Genomic DNA, 9,811 nt, shown 5'->3' with positions numbered 1-9,811 from the left:
AACATTTCATCATTCTCTATTTTTCAGAGGAGTTTGAGAAAGATTTGTGTTAACTTCTTTTTTTTTTTTTTTTCCCAAATGTTTGTCAAAATTTACCATTAAAATTGTCTGGTTTTGGACTTTTCTTTGTTTGGAGGATTTTGATGACAGATTTAATCTCTTAGTTCTTTCCAGATTTTCAATTTTTTTCTTGAGTCAGTTTTAGTTGTTTGTATGTTTCTCAGATTTTTTTTTTCATTTCATTTAGATTAACTAATTTGTTGGTCTAAAATCATTGATAGTTTTCTCATTTTTTCAACTTCTCTGAGATTAACAGTAATGTCTGCACTCCTTATTTTAATATTTTGAGCCTTCTCCTTTTTTTCATTTTGTCAGCATAACTACAGTTTTATAAAACTTGGTGGTTTTTTTCAGAAAACCAACTTTTGGTTCCATTGGTGCCCTCTATTGCTTTTACATTTTTCCTATCTGGTCTGACGAAGAGAATAGTCGATGCACTCTCAAGAAGAAGGTGTATTCTGCTGCTTTTGGGTAGAGTCCTATATGTTTTCCTATATGTTTAGGTTATATTGTTTTCCAAGTTCCCTATTTTGTTATTGATTTTCTGAATACAAGTTATATCTGTTTTGAAAGTGGAGCATTGATATCTCCAGCTCTTATCATATAACTATCTCCCTACAGCGTCAACATTTGTTTTATATATATTTAAGGCTCCATTGTTTCCTGTGTATGTATATGGTCAAACTTTTTTGATACGTTCACCCTTTTGTCGGTGTTTAATGTCTTTCTTTGCTTATTATAATAGTATTTGACTTAAAGTTTATTTTATTTGATGTTATTATAGGTATTCCAGCTCTATTTTTATTATTTGCATGGGATTCTATTTACATTGTTTCAGTTATTTATTTATTTATTTATTTTTTTGCAGCATGTGTCAGAACCTCCTTCCTTCCTCTTTAAGGTTGAATAATATTCCATTGTATACATTCACAGTTTTTAATTTATTTTAATATAAATTTATTTATTTTAATTGGAGGGTAATTACTTTACAATATTGAAGTGGTTTTGCCATGCATTGACATGAATCAGCCATGGGTGTACATGTGTTCCCTATCCTGAAACCGCTCCCACCTCCCTCCCCATCCCATCCCTCTGGGTCATCCCAGTGCACCAACCCTGAACACCCTGTCTCTTGCATCGAACCTGGGGTGGTGATCTGTTTCACATATGATAATATACATGTTTCAATGACATTCTCCCAAACCATCCCATCCTCGCCTTCTCCCACAGAGTCCAAAAGACTGTTCTATACATCTGTGTCTCTTTTGCTGTCTCACATACAGGGTTATCAGTACCATATTTCTAAATTCCATGTATATGCGTTAGTATAGTGTATTGGTGTTTTTCTTTCTAACTTACTTCACTCTGGATAATTAGCTCCAGTTTCATCTACCTCATTAAAACTGATTCAAATGTATTCTTTTTAATGGCTGAGTATTATTCCGTTGTGTATATGTACCAGAGCTTTCTTATCCATTCATATGCTGATGGACATCTAGGTTGCTTCCATGTGCTGGCTATTATAAACAGTGCTGCCATGAACATTGGGGTACACGTGTCTCTTTCAATTCTGGTTTCCACGGTGTGTATTCCCAGTAGTGGGATCACTGGGTCATACGGCAGTTCTATTTCCAGTTTTTTAAGGAATATCCACACTGTTCTCCAGAGTGGCTGAATTAGTTTGCAATCCTACCAATAGTGTAAGAGAGTTCCCTTTTCTCCACACCCTCTCCAGCATTTATTGCTTGTAGGCTTTTTTATAGCAACCATTCTGAATGGCATGAAATGGTACCTCATTGTGGTTTTGATTTGCATTTCTCTGATAATGAATGATATTGAGCATCTTTTCATGTGTTTGTTAGCCATCTGCATGTCTTCTTTGGAGAAATGTGTTCTTTGGCCCATTTTTTGGTCGGGTCATTTACTTTTCTGGAATTGAGCTGCAGGAGTTGCTTGTATATTTTTGAGATTAATTGTTTGTTGGTTGCTTGGTTTGCTATTATTTTCTCCCATTCTGAAGGCTGTCTTTTCACCTTGTTTATACTTTCCTGTGTTGTGCAAAAGCTTTTAAAATTAATTAGGTCCCATTTGTTTATTTTTGCTTTTATTTACAATATTCTGGGAGGTGGATCATAGAGGATCCTGCTATGGTTTATGTCAGAGAGTGTTTTGCCTATGTTTTCCTCTAGGAGTTTTATAGTTTCTGGTCTTATGTTTAGATCTTTAATCCATTTTGAGTTTTTTTTTTTTTGTGTGTGTGTGTGTGTGTGTGTGTGTGTGTGTGTGTGTGTGTATCATGTTAGAAAGTGTTTTAGTTTCATTCTTTTACAAATTGTTGACCAGTTTTCCCAGCACCACTTGTTAAAGAGATTGTCTTTTCGATGTTATTCTTGCCTACTTTGTCGAAAATAAAGTGTCCATAGTTGCATGGATTCATCTCTGGCCTTTTTATTTTGTTCCATTGATCTATATTTCTGTCTTTGTGCTAGTACCATGCTGTCTTGATGATTGTGACTTTGTAGTAGAGCCTGAATTCAGGCAGGTTGATTCCTCCGGATCCATTCTTCTTTCTCAAGATTGCTTTGGCTAGTCGAGGTTTTTTTGTATTTCCATACAAATTGTGAAATTATTTGTCTTAGTTCTGCGAAAAATTCCGTTGGTAGCTTGACAGGGATTGCACTGAATCTATAGATTGCTTTGGGTAGTATACTCATTTTCACTATATTGATTCTTCCAATCCATGAACATGGTATATTTCTCCATCTATTTGTGCCCTCTTTGATTTTTTTCATGAGTGTTTCATAGTTTTCTATATATAGGTCTTTTGTTTCTTTAGGTGAATCTCTTCCTAAGTATCTTATTCTTTTCGTTGCAATGGTGAATGGAATTGTTTCCTTAATTTTTCTTTCTGTTTTCTCATTGTTAGTGTATAGGAATGCAAGGGATTTCTCTGTGCTAATTTTATATCCTGAAATTTTACTATATTCATTGATTAGCTCTAGTAATTTTCTGGTGGAATCTTTAGGGTTTTCTATGTAGAAGATCATGTCATCTGCAAACAGTGAGGGCTTTGCTTCTTCTTTTCCAATCTGGATTCCTTTTATTTCTTTTTCTGCTCTGATTGCTGTGGCCAAAACTTCCATAACTATGTTGAATAGGAGTGGTGAGAGTGGGCACCCTTGTCTTGTTCCTGACTTTAGGGGAAATGCTTTCAGTTTTTCACCACTGCTGTGGGTTTGTCATATATAACTTTTATTATGTTGAGATATGTTTCTTCTATGCCTGCTTTCTGATTGCTGTGGCCAAAACTTCCATAACTATGTTGAATAGGAGTGGTGAGAGTGGGCACCCTTGTCTTGTTCCTGACTTTAGGGGAAATGCTTTCAGTTTTTCACCACTGCTGTGGGTTTGTCATATATAACTTTTATTATGTTGAGATATGTTTCTTCTATGCCTGCTTTCTGGAGGGTTTTTATCATAAATGGATGTTGAATTTTGTAAAAGGCTTTCTCTGCATCTATTGAGATAATCATATGGTTTTTATTTTTTAATTTGTTAATGTGGTATATTATGTTGATTGATTTGCAGGTATTGAAGAATCCTTGCATCCCTGGGATACAGCCCACTTGGTCATGATGTATGATCTTTTTAATATGTTTTTGGATTATGTTTGCTAGAGTTTTGTTAAGGATTTTTCCATCTATGTTCATCAATGATATTGGCCTTTAGTTTTCCTTTTTTGTGGCATCTTTGTCTGGTTTTGTGTGATGGTGGCCTCATAGAATGATTTTGGAAGTTTACCTTCCTCTGCCATTTTCTGGAAAAGTTTGAGTAGGATAGGTGTTATGTCAGGAGCCACCACGGGAGATCCCACCCATGACAAGGTCATGTGGAAGAGATCTGACGAGCAAGGCTTATCAGAACTCAAAGTACCCCCTGAATCTGTTCGAGCATCTACCCCAAAACCAAAATCTGTCTACTGTTTATTATATTATGTCTTTTACCAACTCTTTTGTCATTAACAGGGGGCTATCCCCGACCAACTTTCTCTGGAAAAAATCACCTTAGGGCTTTAGTTAATTAGTCTCCTGGGCATGATAGGAGTGTTTCAATTCAAACCCCTCTGATGGCTTTCTAGCTTGCCTGACAGGCTTATCTAGACTCTTGCAGCTACGCATGTGACTGTTTACAGCCTCCCAACCGTAAGAGACATGGGAAGCCTAAAACATTCTAAAAATGTAGAGCCTTTCAAAGAGTTAAAAACTATTAGAGTAGTGCTGGTGTAGGATTTCATTGTTAAGCCAGTGCTTGCTGCCATGTGCCCATATCCCTTATCCATTGTACACCTGAGAGTGCATTAGTTAACATAGTTGGAATATAAGAAAAACAAGTAACAGCCTTGGAATTAACCACATCAGACCTTTGAGCTAGTTGGTTCTTTCTTTGTTGTAACTTACTGCACCTTTGCTCTGTGAGAATGTAACTCTGATTAGCACTTTCTAAGGCTGACATAGATTAAAAATATAAAGAAAAAACACTTCAAGAGAAAATAAGTTTTCTGGGTGAGCAGCCTTTATCAAAAAAGGGTCATAAAATGTCCACAAGCCTCCAAGGCCAGATATTGTACACAACATTGTTTGTGGAAAAGGTATGCAAAAAAAATCCTGGTTTTGATAATGACAAAACAGATGTAATGTTTGGGCTGACTCTGTATGACTTTGCACTTTCATTTCCTTCTATGTACAAGTCAAGGTATAAAAGTTCCTTTTAAAAATAAAGTTATGGGCCTCGCTCACTGAAGCTTGGTCTCCCCATGTCATTCTTTTTTTTTTTTTTTTTTCTTTTCCCTCCTTTTCTCTCTGTTCTTCTTTCAGGAAGACTCCTTGGGGCACAGGGGCTCTCTGAGTTCACTTTTTTGCCTGGGCTTCTAAGACCTGATCGGGAAGGCGCCTTGAGTCTTCACCAGGGAGGGGGCGCCCTGCATCCTCACCCCACCGAGAGGGCGCCTGCAGCCTCCATGAACAGAACAAGTTCCGTGCCAGGAGATTTATTGTCTTTCTGTGTTTAACAAGAAAGATCAAGCCCTGCTCTCTGCTTTGCTATCCTTTCTCCTAGGTCATCATCCTGAGGGTACCCCTGGATCCTGCTGGGGCTGGACCCCGGCAAGTGGTGCCCGCACAGGGACCCAAAGGTAAGTCTCCCCCATTGTACAGTTTTCGGACGGCTTAGGACCCCACTCAGGGTGTCACAGACCCCCCTACATAAGATAGATAGGCTGAAGAGTGGAAAGTAAAAATCTTTTCGATAAAGAGATAAAAAAGATAGTAGATTTTATGACATGGGTAACTCTAAAACTAAAAAACAAAAACTTTTAATAAAAATAATCTTAAAACTGTTAAGACAAAAAAAGAGTTAAGGTTAAAAAGGCTATTCAATCTTTTTTTACATTTGTACAAAAACAGGAAAAAATTTTTTTTTCCTCTCTGCTTCATTTATTTCTATCATTCTATCTTCTACCTCACTTATCCTATCTTCTGCCTCCATTATTCTACTGTTGGCTCCCTCCAGAGTGTTTTTGATCTCATTTATTGCATTATTCATTATTGATTGACTCTTTTTATTTCTTCTAGGTCTTTGTTAAAGTTTTCTTGCATCTTCTCAATCCTTGTCTCTGGGATATTTATCTGTAATTCCATTTTGTTTTCAAAATTTTGGGTCATTTTTACCATCATTATTCTGAATTCTTTTTCAGGTAGACTCCCTATCTCCTTCTCTTTTGTTTGGTTTGGTGGGCATTAATCCTTTACCTGCTGAGTGTTTCTCTTCCTTTTCATCTTGTTGAGATTGCTGTGTTTGTGTTGGCCTTTCTGTATCCTGGCAGTTTGTGGTTCCTCTTTATTGTGGAGATTCCTCCCTGTGGGTAGGGTTGAATGGATGGCTTTTTGGGTTTCCTGGTTAGGGAATTTTGCTGCAGCATTCTGGTGGATTTAGCTGGATTTCTTCTTTCTGGAGTGCCAATAAGTGTCCAGTAGTGAGTTTTAAGATGAGATTGATGTGACTTTGGGTAGCCTTTATATTGAAGTTCTTGTGTTGCTGGAGAATTTGCATGGTATGTCTTGCTCTGGAGCTTGTTGGCACTTAGGTGGAGGTCAGTTTCAGTGTAGGTATGGAGGCTTTTGGATGAGCTCTTATAGATTAATGTTCCCTGGAGACAGAAGTTGTGCTGTTCTCAGATTTTGGGCTTAAACTTCCTGTCTCTGGTGTTCAGTCTTATTCTTACAGTAGCCTCAAGACTTCTCCATCTATACAGAACTGATGATAAAACATCTAGGTTAAAGATGAAAAGATTCTCCACAGTGAGGGACACCCAGAGAGGTTCCCAGAGTTACATGGCAAAGAGAAGAGGGAGGAGGGAGATAGAAGTGACCAGGAAGAGAAGAGGTGGAATAAAAGGGGGAGAGAACAAGCTAGCCAGTAACCAATTCCCTGTGTGTTCTCCACAGTCTGGAACCCTCAGAGAGGTTAACAGAATTACACTGAGAAAAGAAGAGGGAGGAAGGAGACAGAAGTGACCAGGAGGAGAAAAGGGGCAATCAAAAGGAGAGAGACAGATCCAGCCAGTAATCAGTTTCCTAAGTGTTCTCCATAGCCCAGAACACACAAAGAGATTCACAGAGTTGGGTAGAGAAGAAAAGGAGGAGTTGGAGTTAGAGGCAACCTTGTGGAGAGAAAGGAGAGTCAAAATGGGTAGAGAGCAATCAAGCCAGTAATCACACTCCCAAGTAAAAATAGGTACTGAAGATTTTGTTTTTAAAGGTACAAAATTGATCACAAATACCAAAAAGCAAAGATTAAAAATCTAGAGTAGAGGTTAGACTCTCAAAAATACAATATTGTAAAGTTAAAAAATAAGAAAAGAAACAGCAAAAAAAATACAATATTAAGAAAACAAAGTCACAAAAATTATAAAATATATATATGAAGTTTGCTTTAAACAGTTTCTTTTTTTTGCAAGGTAATAGTAGGTTATAAATATGAAAATTAAAGGAGTAATAGAGGACTAAAAATAAAAAATAATACATTTTAAAATTGATAATAGTAAGTATATATCTAGTAATTTCTCTGGAGCTGTTGTGGGCTGTGTGGGATCAGTTCAGTTTCAGATAGTTTCTTGATCCAGCTTATAATGGTCAAGATCTATAGGCCCCTTCCAATATAGTCGGTGCTGACTACAGGGTTTTAGTTTGTTGCACCTGTCACTTCTAGAGCTGTTCCCTTTGTTTATTTTAGCTTCTTCATTTTGCTGGTCTTTTCAGTGTCTAATTTCCCCCCTGACTCAAGGGGGCGTAAGTGGTCACTTATTTAGGCTCATTTTTTCAGTCATGCTGTGGGGAGGGAGGAACACTGCAAACATATATCACTGGCATGTGTGGGGAGTGCTCACAGTGTCTTGGCCACACTGGGTTTGCCTGCACTCACAGCATGTGCGCTTTCCCAGTCTACACTTCTCAGGCTCTAGGTTGCTCTGACGGGGAACTGTCTGAGGCAGGCCGTGCGTTGCATGCCCATCCCAGGTCTAAGCCGCTCAGTTTCAGGTTCTCAGGTACTCCACAAAGTGCAGACTTGGTTGGGCCTGCGTTTTGTGCCCTTTCCAGGTCCGAGCATCTCAGGCAACGAGGTGGTTGGTGAGCGCAATCTCCCCAGGTGGTGAGTGCATCTTATCACCTCCCCAGTCCCAGCCGCTCAGTTTCCTGGATGGTAGCAGGCGCGCCTGTCTCAAGTGTGCTGTGTGTCTCTTCTGGAGAGCTGATCTCTGTCTGTGACTCTCCCGGTGAATGTCAACCATCCAGAATCCCAAGAAGTCTTAGTTAGCGACTGGAAGCCTGCTTACAGTTTGGTAGAGGATGCCTCTCTGGGACTGAGATTGTCCCTTTCCAGCTCTGGTTGCTCCCCCGCTGCGTCCCTGTCTCTGGTGGGGGATGGGCTGGCCCACAGTCAGCTAGCTCTCCTCTGGTATTTGCTCAGTCCTTTGTTCTGTGAGCGTGCCTGGCAATGCCTTAGGTTAGGGCTTTTTGCAGGATAGTTCTCTCTCTTTCTCTCTCTTTTTTCTCTCTCTTTCTCTGGCTATCCCACAGTTTGGGTTGCTATTTCACATTAGTTCCCTCTGATTGCCCTCAGGGCATTCAAGCCCAGTCGTTACCCTAAGCAATGCAGCCTGCGCCTCCCTGTTCAGCCCCTGCTTGCTGGTGGTGGATGGGAGAGCTAGGAGTTGCTGTTAGGCACATAATCTGAGGGTTTTATTTATTTATTTATTTATATTTTCTCCCCATTATGTTGCCCTCTGAGATTCCAAAACTCCCCACAGACCCACTGGTGAGAGTGTTTCCTGGTGCTTGGAAACTTCTCCTCTTTAAAACTCCCTTACCAGGCCAGATCTCCATCCCTATCTCTTTTGTGTTTCTTTTTACCTTTTATATTTTGTCCTACCTCCTTTCGAAGACAATGGGCTGCCTTTCTGGATGCCTGATGTCCTCTACCAGCATTCAGAAGTTGTTTTGTGGAATTTGCTCAGGGTTCAAATATTCTTTCAATGAATTTGTAGGGGAGAAAGTGATCTCCCTCTGTCATTCCTCCACCAACTTAGGACCTCCTAATCAGGACCCCTCATCGTTTCAGCTTTAACCTGTTTGTGTTTGGGGATATAAAGTGAGTTTCTTATAGACAGCATATAGTTAGACCATGTTATTAAATCCATATTTCAATATACACCTTTTAGTTGAAGTTACATTTGAAGCAATTACTAATAAATAGCAGTGCCTGTTATTTTGTATTTGTTTTGATATGACACCATTTCTGTCCTTCATCTCTCCCATTACTGCCATCATTTGTATTTAGTTTTTTTCTGTAGCTTATTTCTGTAGAGAGTTTTGACTCCCTTCTTATTTCTATTTGTGTATATTTTAAATATATTTTCTTTGTGGTTATCACAGAAATTGCAATTAATATTCTAAATTTATAATGTTATATTTCTAATTGATACAATCTTGTCTAAAACAATATATAAAAATTTTACTCATGTGTATTTTTCCAAAAACTTTTGTTTTTATCACAAATCCATCTTTATACATTATGTAACCAATAATGCAGATTTATTGTTTTTATGCATTATCTTTTAATTCATATAGGAATTAAAAAAAGAGTTACAAACAAAAATAAAATAAAACTGGAATTTATATTTATTTGTGTGGTTACCAATACTGTAATTCTATATATCTTTTTATGTCTTTGAATTATTGTTTAGTGCCCTTTCATTTTATCCTAAATGAATCTTTTCAACATTTCTTGTGTGGTAGCTCTACTGGGTCCATTGGTAACAAATGCCCTCAGCATTTGTTTCTCTGGCAAAGGTGTTTTTATTTTTAAAATTTTCTTGCTGCTTTTAATTTTTTTAATTGAGATATAGTCAATGAACAAAACCTATGTAAGCTACAGGTGTAGAATATAGTGATTCACAATTTTAAAGGTTATACTGCATTTATAGGTATTATGAAATATTGGTTATATTTCTTGTTATGCAATTTATCCTCATACTTTATTTATTTTATACATTACAGTCTGTACCTTTTAATCCCCTACTCCAAAATTTCTCCTCATTTCCCCTCTCCCAATTGGTAACCACTAATTTGTTCTCTATCCATAAGTCTGTTTCTGTTTTGTTATATTCATTGGTTTGTTTCATTTTTTAAAATAT

At 37.8% G+C, this 9,811-nt stretch overlaps 1 protein-coding gene across 1 annotated transcript in view; it reads left to right on the top strand.

Moving 5' to 3' along the window:
- Positions 1-939: 939 nt before the first annotated feature.
- Positions 940-9,811, top strand: part of LOC101906009 (TLR adapter interacting with SLC15A4 on the lysosome) — a 32,319-nt gene continuing 23,447 nt past the window's right edge. The window contains exon 1 of the mRNA XM_024988846.2: positions 940-5,251. The gene's annotated coding sequence lies outside the window, so the exon portion shown is untranslated. The remainder of the gene's footprint in view (positions 5,252-9,811) is intronic.

The sequence above is a fragment of the Bos taurus genome, chromosome X, assembly GCF_002263795.3.
Source record: "Bos taurus isolate L1 Dominette 01449 registration number 42190680 breed Hereford chromosome X, ARS-UCD2.0, whole genome shotgun sequence".
Classification (NCBI taxonomy): Eukaryota; Metazoa; Chordata; class Mammalia; order Artiodactyla; family Bovidae; genus Bos; species Bos taurus.
Note: the sequence above shows the minus strand (reverse complement) of the source record. Positions and strands in the feature narration are given on the sequence as shown.